This window comes from Mercurialis annua, linkage group LG4 (assembly GCF_937616625.2).
Source record: "Mercurialis annua linkage group LG4, ddMerAnnu1.2, whole genome shotgun sequence".
In the NCBI taxonomy this organism is placed as follows: Eukaryota; Viridiplantae; Streptophyta; class Magnoliopsida; order Malpighiales; family Euphorbiaceae; genus Mercurialis; species Mercurialis annua.
This window is the reverse complement of record NC_065573.1, coordinates 9,502,199-9,515,179: the sequence shown is the minus strand read 5'-3', so window position 1 is coordinate 9,515,179 and position 12,981 is coordinate 9,502,199. Positions and strand designations below refer to the sequence as shown.

Sequence of the window (12,981 nt, the reverse complement as noted above, 5' to 3'; positions counted from 1 at the left end):
ATGTTTATGTCGCGTCACAAGTCTCTCTAATGCGTCGTTCCAATTACCTAAGCATGGTTAGGTTATATTACGCAAGGTGTGCGTAAAAAGAAACAGTAGATTAGTATGTCGTGTCTCAAGTCTCTTTAACGCGTCGTTCCGATTACCTAAGAATGTTACGAAAAGTGTGCGTGAAAAGTGACAATCGATTAATATGTCGTGTCTCAAGTCTATTTAAGGCGTAGTTCCGATTACCTATGCATGGGTAGGTTATATTATGAAAAGTGTGCGTGAAAACTGACGCTAAATTAGTATGTTGCGTCTCAATTCTCTTTATCGTATTTTTCCGATTATCTAAGCATGATTAGGTTATAATAAACAAAGTCTGCTTGAAAAGTGACGATAGATTAGTGTGTCGTGTCTCAAGTCTCTTTAACGCGTCGTTCCGATTACCTAAGCATGTACGGAAAGAGTGCGTGAAAAGTGACACTAGAAAAGTATGTCACGTCTCAAGCCTCTTTAACGCGTCATTCCGATTACCCAAGAATGGTTAGGTTATATTACGCAAAGTGCTCGAGAAAAGTAACGCTAGATTAGTATGTTGAGTCTCAAGTCCTTTTAATGCGTCGTTCCGATTAGCTAAGAATGGTTAGGTTTTATTACGCAAGGTGTGCGTGAAAAGTGACGCTAGATTAGTATGTCGCGTCTCAAGGCTCTTTAATGCGTCGTTTCGATTACCTAAGTATGGTTAGGTTATATTACGCAAAGAGTGCGTAAAAAGTGACGCAGGATTAGTATGTCACGTCTCAAGTCTCTTTAACGCGTCGTTCTGATTATTATATTACGCAAAGTGTGCGAGAAAAGTAAGGCTAGATTAGTTAGTTGCGTCTCAAGTCTTTTTAACGAGTTGTTCCGATTACCTAAGCATGGTTAGGTTATATAACGCAAGGTGTGCGTGAAAAGTGATGCTAGATTAGCATGTCACGTCTCAAGGCTTTTTAATGTGTCGTTCCGATTACCTAAGCATGGTTAGGTTATATTATGCAAAAGTATAGGTCAAAAGTGACTCTAGATTAGTATGTCACGTCTCAAGTATCTTTTACAAGTCGTTTCGATTATCATGTTTATGTCGCGTCACAAGTCTCTCTAACACGTCGTTCCGATTATCTAAGCATGGTTAGGTTATATTACGCAAGGTCTGCGTAAAAAGAAACAATAGATTAGTATGTCGTGTCTCAAGTCTCTTTAACGCGTCGTTCCGATTACCTAAGAATGTTACAAAAAGTGTGCGTGATAAGTGACAATCGATTAGTATGTCGTGTCTCAAGTCTATTTAACGCCTAGTTCCGATTACCTATGCATGGGTAGGTTTTATGAAAAGTGTGCGTGAAAACAAACGCTAAATTAGCATGTTGCGTCTCAATTCTCTTTATCGTATTTTTCCGATTATCTAAGCATGATCAGGTTATAATAAACAAAGTCTGATTGAAAAGTGACGCTAGATTAGTATGTCGCGTCTCAAGTTTCTTTAACGCGTCGTTCCGATTACCTAAGCATGGTTATGTTATATTACGCAAAGTGTGCGTGAAAATTAACGCTAGATAAGAATGTCGCGTTCTCTTTAACGCGTCGTTCCGATAACCTAAGCATGGTTAGGTTATATTACGGAAAGAGTGCGTGAAAAGTGACACTATAAAAGTATGTCGCGTCTCAAGTCTCTTTAACGCGTCATTCCGATTACCCAAGAATGGTTAGGTTATATTACGCAAAGTGCGCGAGAAAAGTAACGCTAGATTAGTATGTTTCGTTTCAAGTCCTTTTGATGCGTCGTTCCGATTAGCTAAGCATGGTTAGGTTATATTACGCAAGGTGTGCGTGAAAACTGACGCTAGATTAGTATGTCGCCTCTTAAGGCTCTTTAATGCGCCATTCCGATTACCTAAGTATGGTTAGGTTATATTACGCAAAGAGTGCGTAAAAAGTGACGCGGGATTAGTATGTCGCGTCTCAAGTCTCTTTAACGCGTCGTTCCGATTACCCAAGAATGGTTAGGTTATATTACGCAAAATGTGTGAGAAAGGTAAGGCTAGATTAGTATGTTGCGTCTCAAGTCTCTTTAACACGTCGTTCCGATTACCTAAGCTTTAACTCAATCACATACGTATTATTTATGTGAAGCAAGGTGTGCGTGAAAAGTGACGCTAGATTAGTATGTCGCGTCTCAAGGCTTTTTAATGCGTCGTTCCGATTACCTAAGCATGGTTAGGTTATATTATGCAAAGTATAGGTCAAAAGTGACGCTAGATTAGTATGTCGCGTCTCAAGTCTCTTTAACGCGTCGTTTCGATCATCATGCTTATGTCGCATCACAAGTCTCTCTAACGCGTCGTTCCGATTACCTAAGCATGGTTAGGTTATATTACACAAGGTGTGCGTGAAAAGAAACAATAGATTAGTAAGTCGTGTCTCAAGTCTCTTTAACGCGTTCCGATTACCTAAGAATAATTAGGTTATATTACGAAAAGTGTGCGCGAAAAGTGATAATCGATTAGTATGTCGCGTCTCAAGTCTATTTAACGCGTAGTTCCGAGTACCTATGCGCATGGTTAGGTTATATCATGAAAAGTGTGCCTGAAAACTGACTCTAGATTAGTATGTTCCGTCACAATTCTCTTTATCGCATTGTTCCGATTATCAGAGCATGATTAGGTTATTATAAACCAAGCGTGCTTTAAAAGTGACGCTAGATAAGTACTTCGCGTCTCAAGTCTCTTTAACGCGTTGTTCCGATTACCTAAGCATGGTTAGGTTATCTTACGCAAAGTGTGCATGAAACGTGACACTAGATAAGTATGTCGCGTTCTCTTTAACAGGTCGTTTTGATTACCTAAGCATGGTTAGATTATATTACGCAAAGAGTGCGTGAAAAGTGACGCTAGATTAGTATATCGCGTCTCAAGTCTCTTGAACGCGTTGTTCTGATTACCCAAGAGTAATTACGTTATATTACGCAAAGTGTGCGAGAAAAGGAACGCTATTTGTATGTCACATCTCAAGTCTCTTTAACGCGTTGTTCCGATTAGCTAAGTATGGTTAGGTTATATTACGCAAGGTGTGCGTGAAAAGTGATGCTCGATTAGTATGTCGCGTCTCAAGGCTCTTTAATGCGTCGTTTCGATTACCTAAGCATAGTTAGGTTATATTACACAAAGAGTGCGTGAAAAAAGACGCAGGATTAGTATGTCGCGTCTCAAGTCTCTTGAACGCGTCGTTCCGATTACCCAAGAATGGTTAGGTTATATCATGTAAAGTGTGCGCGAAAAGTTGAGCTAGCTTAGCACGTCGCATCTAAAGTCTCTTTAACGCGTCGTTCCGATTACCTAAGCATGGTTAGGTTAGTACAAAAAGTGTGCATGAAAAGTAACAATAGAATTAGTATGTCGTGTCTCAAGTCTCTTTAATGCGTCGTTCCGATTACCTAAGCATGGTTAGGTTACATTACGCTAAGTGTGTGTGAAAAGTGATGCTAGATTAGTATGGCGCGTCTCAAGTCTCATATATGCGTCGTTTCAATTACCATGCTTATGTCGCATCACAAGTCTCTCTAACGAGTCGTTCATATTACCTAAGCATGGTTAGGTTATATTACGCAAAGTGTGCATAAAAAGTGACGCTAGATTAGTATGGCACATCTCAAGTCTCTTTAATGCGTCGATTCGATTACCATGCTTATGTCGCGTAACTAGTCTCTCTAACGCGTCATTCCGATTGCCTAAGCATGGTTAGGTTATATTACGCAAAGGGTGCATGAAAAGTGACGCTAGATTAGTATGTCGCGTCTCAATTCTCTTTAACGCGTTGTTCCGATTACCTAAGCATGGTTAGGTTAAATTACGCAAAGCGTGCGTAAAAAGTGACTCTAGATTAGTATGTCGCGTTCTCAAGTCTGTTTAACGCGTCGTTCCGATTACCTAAGCATGGTTAGGTTATATTACGCAAAGTGTTCGTGAAAAATGACGCTAGATAAGTATGTCGCGTTATCTTTAAAGCGTCGTTCCGATTGCCTAAGCATGGTTAGGTTATATTATGCAAAGAGTGCGTGAAAAGTGACGCTAGATTAGTATGTCATGTCTTTAGTCTCTTTAACGCGTCGTTCCGATTACCCAAGAATGTTTAGGTTATATTACGCAAAGTTTGCGAGAAAAGTAAAGCTAGATTAGTATGTTGTGTCTCAAGTCTCTTTAACGCGTTGTTCCGATTACCTAAGCATGGTTAGGTTATATTACGCAAGGTGTGCCTGAAAAGTGACGCTAGATTAGTATGTCGCGTCTCAAGGCTCTTTGCGTCGTTCTGATTACCTAAGCATGGTTAGGTTATATTATGCAAAGTATAGGTCAAAAGTAGTTTCTTTAACGCGTCGTTTCGATTACCATGCTTGTGTCGCGTCACGAGTCTCTGTAACGCGTCGTTCCGATTACCTAACCATAGTTAGGTAATATTACGCAAGGTGTGCGTGAAAAGTAACAATAGATTAGTATGTCGTATCTCAAGTCTCATTAACGCGTCGTTCTGATTACCTAAGCATGGTTAGGTTATATTACGAAACGTGTGCGTGAAAAGTGACAATAGATTAGTACGTCGAGTCTCAAGTCTATTTAACGCGTCGTTCCGATTACCCATGCATGGTTAGGTTATATTATGAAAAGTGTCCGACATACTAATCTAACGTCACTTTTCACGCACACTTTGCGTAATATAACCTAACCATGCTTAGGTAATTGAAACGACGCTTTAAATAGACTTGTGACGCGAGATAAGTATGGTAATCGAAACGACGCGTTAAAGAGACTTGAGACGAAACATACTAATCTAGCGTCACTTTTTACGCACACTTTGCGTAATATAACCTAACCATGCTTAGGTAATCGGAACGATGCGTTAAAGAGATTTGAGAAGCGACATACTAATCTAGCGTCACTTTTCAAGCACACTATGCGTAATATAACCTAACCATGCTTAGGTAATCGGAACGACGTGTTAAAGAGACTTGAGACGCGACATACAAATCTATTGATCCTTTTTATGCACACTTTGCGTACTATAACCTAACTATGCTTAGGTAATCGGAACGACGCGTTAGAGAGACTTGTGACGTGACATAAGCATGGTAATCGAAACGACGCGTTAAAGAGACTGGAGAAGCGACATACTAATCTAGCATCACTTTTTATGCAAACTTTGCGTATTATAACCTAACCATGCTTAGGTAATTGGAACGACGCTTTAAAGAGCCTTGAGATGCAACATACTAATCTAGCAACACTTTTCACGCACAATATAACCAAACCATGCTTAGGTAATTGGAACTACGCGTTAGAGAGACTTGTGATGCGACATAAGCATGGTAATTGAAACGACGCGTTTAAGAGACTTGAGTTGCGCCATACTAATCTAACATCACTTTTCACGCACACTTAGCGTAATGTAACCTAACCATGCTTAGGTAATCGGAACGACGCATTAAAGAGACTTGAGACGCGACATACTAATCTATTGTTACTTCTCACGCACACTTTTTGTAATATAACCTAACCATGCTTAGGTAATCGGAACGACGCTCTAAGTAGACTTGAGACGCGACATACTAATCTATTGTTACTTTTCACGCACACTTTTTGTAATATAACCTAACCATGATTAGGTAATCGGAACGACGCGTTAAAGAGACTTGAGATGCGACAAACTTATCTATTATTACTTTTTACGCAAACCTTGCGTAATATAACCTAACCATGCTTAGGTAATCGGAACAACGCGTTAGAGAGATTTCTGACGCGACATAAGTATGGTAATTGAAACGACGCGTTAAGGAGACTTGAGACGCGCGATACTAATCTAGCATCACTTTTTACGGACACTTTGTGTAATATAACTTAAGCATGCTTAGGTAATCGGAACGACGCGTTAAAGAGACTTGAGATGCGACATACTAATCTAGCATAACGTTTCACGCACACTTTGCGTAATATAATCTAACCATGCTTAGGTATTCGGAATGACGCGTTAAAGAGACTTGAGACGCGACATGCTAATCTAGCGACACTTTTCACGCTCACTTTGTGTACAATAACCTAACCATACTTAGGTAATCGAAACGACGCGTTAAAGAGACTTGAGACGCGACATACTAATTTATTGTCAATTTTCACGCACACTTTGCGTTAACCTAAACATGCATTGGTAATCGGAACGATTTGTTAGAGAGACTTGTAACGTGACATAAGGATGGTAATCGAAACGATGCGTTAAAGAGACTTGAGACGCGCCATACTAATCTAGCGTCACCTTTTACGCAGAACGACACGTTAAAATAACTTGGACGCGTCATACTAATCTAGCGTCACTTTTCACGCACACTTTTGGTAGTATAACTTAGACATGCATATGTAATCGTAACGACTCGTTAAAGAGATTTGTGACGTGACATACTAATCTAGCGACTCTTTTAACGCGCATTTGGCCTAATATAACATAACCATGCTTAGGTAATCGGAACGACGCGTTAAAGAGACTTGAGACCCGACATACTAATCTTGCGTCACTTTTCACGCATACTTTGTGTAAAATAACCTAACCATGCTTAGGTAATCGGAACGATGCGTTAAATAGACTTGCGATGTGACATACTAATCTAGTGTCACTTTTCACGCACACTTCCCGTAGTATAACCTAACCATGGTTAGGTAATCGGAACGACGCATTAAAGAGACATAGGACGCGCCATACTAATCTAACGTTACTTTTCACGCACACTTTGCGTAATATACCCTAACCATGCTTTGGTAATCGGAACGACGCGTTAAAGAGACTTGAGTCGCGACATACTAATCTAGCGTCACTTTTCATGCACACTTTGCGTAATATAACCTAATTATGCTTAAGTAATCGGAACACGCGTTAAAGCGACTTGAGGCGCGCCATACTAATCTAGCGTCACTTTTTAAACACACTTTGCGTAATATAACTTAACCATGCTTAGGTAATTGTAACAACGCGTTGAAGGGAGTGATGCGACATACTAACCTAGCGACACTTTAAACTCGCACTTGGCGTAATATAACATAACCATGCTTAGGTTATCGGAACGACGCGTTAAAGAGACTTGAGACGCGACATACTAATCTAGCGTCACTTTTCACGCACACTTTGCGTAGGATAACCTAACCATTCTTAGGTAATCGGAATGACGCGTTAAAGAGACTTGAGACGCGACATGCTAATCTAGCGACACTTTTCACGCTCACTTTGTGTACAATAACCTAACCATACTTAGGTAATCGAAACGACGCGTTAAAGAGACTTGAGACGCGACATACTAATTTATTGTCAATTTTCACGCACACTTTGCGTTAACCTAAACATGCATTGGTAATCGGAACGATTTGTTAGAGAGACTTGTAACGTGACATAAAGATGGTAATCGAAACGATGCGTTAAAGAGACTTGAGACGCGCCATACTAATCTAGCGTCACTTTTTACGCAGAACGACACGTTAAAATAACTTGGACGCGTCATACTAATCTAGCGTCACTTTTTACGCACACTTTTGGTAGTATAACTTAGACATGCATATGTAATCGTAACGACTCGTAAAAGAGATTTGTGACGTGACATACTAATCTAGCGACTCTTTTAACGCGCATTTGGCCTAATATAACATAACATGCTTAGGTAATCGGAACGACGCGTTAAAGAGACTTGAGACCCGACATACTAATCTTGCGTCACTTTTCACGCATACTTTGTGTAAAATAACCTAACCATGCTTAGGTAATCGGAACGATGCGTTAAATAGACTTGCGACGTGACATACTAATCTAGTGTCACTTTTCACGCACACTTCCCGTAGTATAACCTAACCATGGTTAGGTAATCGGAACGACGCATTAAAGAGACATATGACGCGCCATACTAATCTAACGTTACTTTTCACGCACACTTTGCGTAATATACCCTAACCATGCTTTGGTAATCGGAACGACGCGTTAAAGAGACTTGAGTCGCGACATACTAATCTAGCGTCACTTTTCATGCACACTTTGCGTAATATAACCTAATTATGCTTAAGTAATCGGAACACGCGTTAAAGCGACTTGAGACGCGACATACTAATCTAGCGTCACTTTTCATGCACACTTTGCGTAAAATAACCTAACTATGCTTAGGTAATCGGAATGACGCGTTAAAGAGACATAAGACGCGACATACTAATCTATTGTCACTTTTGACGCACACTTTGCGTAATATAACCAACCATGCTTAGGTAATAAAACGACGCGTTAGAGACACTAGTGACACGACATAAGCATGGTAATCGAAACGACTTGAAATGCGCCATACTAATCTAGCGTCACTTTTTACGCACACTTTGCGTAATATAACCTAACCATGCTTATTTAAACTGAACGACACATTAAAGAGACTTGAGACGCGACATACTAATCTAGCGTTACTTTTCACGCACACTTTACGTAAAATAACCTAACCATGCTAAGGTAATCGTAAAGAGGCGTTATAAAGACTTGAGACGCGACATACTAATCCATTGTAATTTTTCACGCACACTTTGCGTAATATAACCTAACCATTCTTTGATAATCGGAATGACGTGTTAAAGAGACTTGTAACGTAATATAAGCATGGTAATCGAAACGACGCGTTAAAGAGACTTGAGACGCGCCATACTAATCTAGCGTCACGTTTTGCGCACATATTGCGTAATATTAAGCATGGTATTCGGAACTACGCGTTAAAGAGAATATAGACGTGACATACTAATCTAGCGTCACTTTTCACGCACACTTTACGTAAAATAACCTAACCATGCTTAGGTAATCGGAAAGAGGCGTTATAAGGACTTGAGACGCGACATACTAATCCATTGTAACTTTTCACGCACACTTTGCGTAATATAACCTAACCATTCTTTGGTAATCGGAATGACGTGTTAAAGAGACTTGTAACGTGACATAAGCATGTAATAGAAACGACGCGTTAAAGAGACTTGAGACGTGCCATACTAATCTAGAGTCACTTTTTACGCACACATTGCGTAATATAACCGAACCGTGATTTGGTAACCGGAACGACGTGTTAAAGAGACTTGTGACGCGACATAAGCATGGTAATCGAAACAGCGCGTTAAAGAGACTTGAGACGCGACATACTAATCTATCGTAACTTTTCACGCACACTTTGCGTAATATAATCAAACACTGCTTAGGTAATCGAACGACATATTAAGAGACTTGTGACGCAACATAAGCATGGTATTCGGAACGACGCGTTAAAGAGAATTGAGACGTGACATACTAATCTAGCATCACTTTTCACGCACACTTTGCGTAATATAATATAACCATGCTTAGGTAATTTGAACGACGCGTTAGAGAGACTTGTGACGCGACATACTAATCTAGCGTCACTTTTTACGCACACTTTCCGTAATATAACCTAACCATGCTTAGGTAATTGGAACAACGCGTTAAAGTCATTTGAGACGCGCCATACTATTATAGCAATACTTTGTACTCACACTTTACGTAATATAACCTAACCATGCTTAGGTAATCGGAGCGACGCCTTAAAAAGACTTGAGACGCGACATACGAATCTAGCGTCACTATTCATGCACTCTTTGCGTAATACAATCTAACTATGCTTAGGAAATAGGAACAACGCGTTAAAGAGACTTGAGAAGTGACGTACTAATCTATTTTCACTTATCACGCTCAATTTTCATAATATAACCTAACCATGCTTAGGTAATCGGAACGACGCGTTAGAGAGACTTGTGACGCTACATAAGCATGGTAATCGAATCGACACGTTAAAGAGACTTGAGACACGACATACTAACCTAGCGTTACTTTTCATGCACGCTTTGTGCAATAACCTAACCATGCTTAGGTAAGCGGAACAACGCGACAAAGAGAATTGAGACGCGACATACTAATCTAGCGTCACTTTTCACGCACACTTTGCGTAATATAACCTAACCATGCTTAGGTAATCAGAACAACGCGTTAGAGAGCCTTGAGACGCGACATACTAATCTAGCGTCACTTTTCACGTACACTCTGCGTAATATAACCTAACCATGCTTAGATAATAGGAACGACGCGTTAAATAGACTTGAGACGCGATATACTATTCTATTGTCATTTTTCACGCACACTTTGCGTAATATAACCTAACCATGGTTAGGTAATCGGAACGATGCGTTAGAAAGACTTGTGACTCGACATAAGCATGGCAATCGAAACGACGCGTTAAAAAGACTCGAGACGGGACATACTAATCTAGCGTCACTTTTTACGCACACATTGTGTAATATAACCAAACCACGCTTAGGTAATCAGAACGACGCGTTAAAGTGACTTTAGACGCGACATACTAATCTAGTGTCACTTTTCACGTACACTTTGCATAATATAACCTAACCGTACTTAGATAATCGGAATGACGCTTTAAAGAGACTTGAGACGCGAAATACTAATCTAGCGTTACTTTTCACGCACGCTTTGTGTAATACTCCCTCCGCCCCGTAAAGATAGAAAAAGTAGTTATTTCACAAGAATTAAGAAAGTAGTTAATTATAGGTAATTTGTGATAATTTTCCTAAATTGTCCTTTTAATTTCTTGAAGTAAATCATAATAAATTAGTGATTCACACAACCCAAAGCCACTATATAAATATTAGCCAATAGAATTTTAGATGCATAAAAACCATACATTGAAACTTTAAATCAATTAATGTTGATATAAGGGTATTTTAATAATTTTATAGTTAACTAACACTACTTTTTCTATCTTTGTGGGACAAAAAAAGTAGCTACTTTTTCTATCTTTACGGGACGGAGGGAGTATAACCTAACCATGCTTAGGTAATCGGAACAACGCAATAAAGAGAATTGAGACGCGACATACTAATCTAGCGTCGCTTTTCACAATGCTTAGGTAATCAGAATGACAAGTTAGATAGACTGAAGACACGACATACTAATCTATTGTCATTTTTCACGTACATTGTGCGTAATATAACCTAACCATGCTTAATTAATTGAAACGACGTATTAAATAGACTTAAGACGCGACATACTAATCTATTGTCATTTTTCACGCATACTTTGCCTCATATAACCTAACCATGCTTAGGTAATCAGAACGACGTGTTAGAGAGACTTGTGACGCGACATAAGCATTATAATCGAAAGAGACTTGAGACGCGCAATATTAATATAGCGTCACTTTTTACGCACACTTTGCGAAATGTGACATAACCATGCTTAGGAAATCAAAACGACGCGTATGGAGACTTGAGACGAGACATACTAATCTAGTGTCACTTTTCACGCACACTTTGCGTAATATAACCTAACAATGCTTAGGAAATCGGAACGACGTATTAGAGAGACTTGAGACGCGACGTACTAATCTAACGTCACTTTTCACGCACGCTTTGCTTAATATAACCTAACCATGCTTAGGTAATCGGAACGACGCGTTAAAGAGACTTGTGACGCTAGATAAGTATGGTAAGCGAAACGACGCGTTAAAGAGACTTGAGACAGAACATACTAATCTAGCGTCACTTTTTATGCACACTTTTTGCGTAATAGAACCTAACCATGCTTAGGTAATCAGAACGACGCGTTAAAGAGATTTAAGACTGGACATACTAATCTAGCTTACGGATGAAAGTTTTCTATATTTATTTTAGAGTTGTATTTTCCATTAAATTATATACTAAATATATACGAATATTTTCTTACATTTCTTATATTTTTCTTATATTATTTATTGAAATTTTTTATAATTTTTTATATATTATTTTCTTTTATATATTTATTTATTATATTTTATTATATATATATATATTTTATTTTTATATAAATATATTTTATTTTTATATAAACATTTTATTTTTATATAAACATTTTATTCTGTTTTAAAAAATTAATTAAAAAATTACTAATTATATAATGAATTATTAATTAAAATTATTAATTAAATTAATACAATATAATGAATATAATAATTAGAATAATGAATATTAATAGAATAATTAATAGGAGATATTAAATATCGGGTGTATTAAATTTTATAGCTCCGTATAAAACCATATAAAAAAAACGAACTATAAAAAGGAATTCTGAAAGAATTCTGAAAATTGAAAGTAAAGTAATAAAATAAAGAAAGAATAAAGAATAAAGGCTTTTTTTATTTTTTAAGCGTTACTTGTATGTAACATAGTAAGTATCCTTTTTCAATCGGGAGAGATGGCTGAGTGGACTAAAGCGTCGGATTGCTAATCCGTTGTACGAGTTATTCGTACCGAGGGTTCGAATCCCTCTCTTTCCGGTGATGACTTAGAATTTTTTTCTAGAAGTCTCTCGCACGCAAGGGGATGCTGCTGCTGGATGTCACGGTTCTGGGGCGCCATAATTCTTTTCTTCTCTCTAGAATAAAACAATCGAGGGCACTGCCTTCCTTCAGCTTTCAGAGGTGGGGGGCTACATCAATCATCGCTCAGTGAGCTATTTATTCTATTGCCTCCAATAGCGCTTCGCTTGCATACAAGACGGCACGGCACGCCAGGTAGAGCTATCGCGCGCGGACGAAGGAGATGCATTTCTGGTACTGGTAGTACTGTACAAGCTCCATCTCTCCTAATCTATTCATGTTTGCGAAGACGGCGCTCCCGTCTTTTTTTGATATCTATACTGGCTTAAATGAATTGGAACGACTCGAACGATCGGTCTATCTTTTTTTTTTTTTATGAGTTCAGTCTTTTTTTATTTAATTCCGTACTGTACAATTTCTTTTTTTGTTGTTTACAAACGTTACGAAACAAATCCAAACGTTTCACCTTTATAGCAGTTTTAGTCAACCGTTTACAAACGTTACAAAACAAAACCAAATATTTCACCTTTTTGGCG

At 38.6% G+C, this 12,981-nt stretch overlaps 1 non-coding gene across 1 annotated transcript; it reads left to right on the top strand.

The window, feature by feature from the left end:
• Positions 1-12,315: 12,315 nt before the first annotated feature.
• TRNAS-GCU (transfer RNA serine (anticodon GCU)) lies at positions 12,316-12,403 on the top strand. Its single transcript has one exon. It is a non-coding gene; the product is annotated as a tRNA-Ser (tRNA).
• Positions 12,404-12,981: the final 578 nt, after the last annotated feature.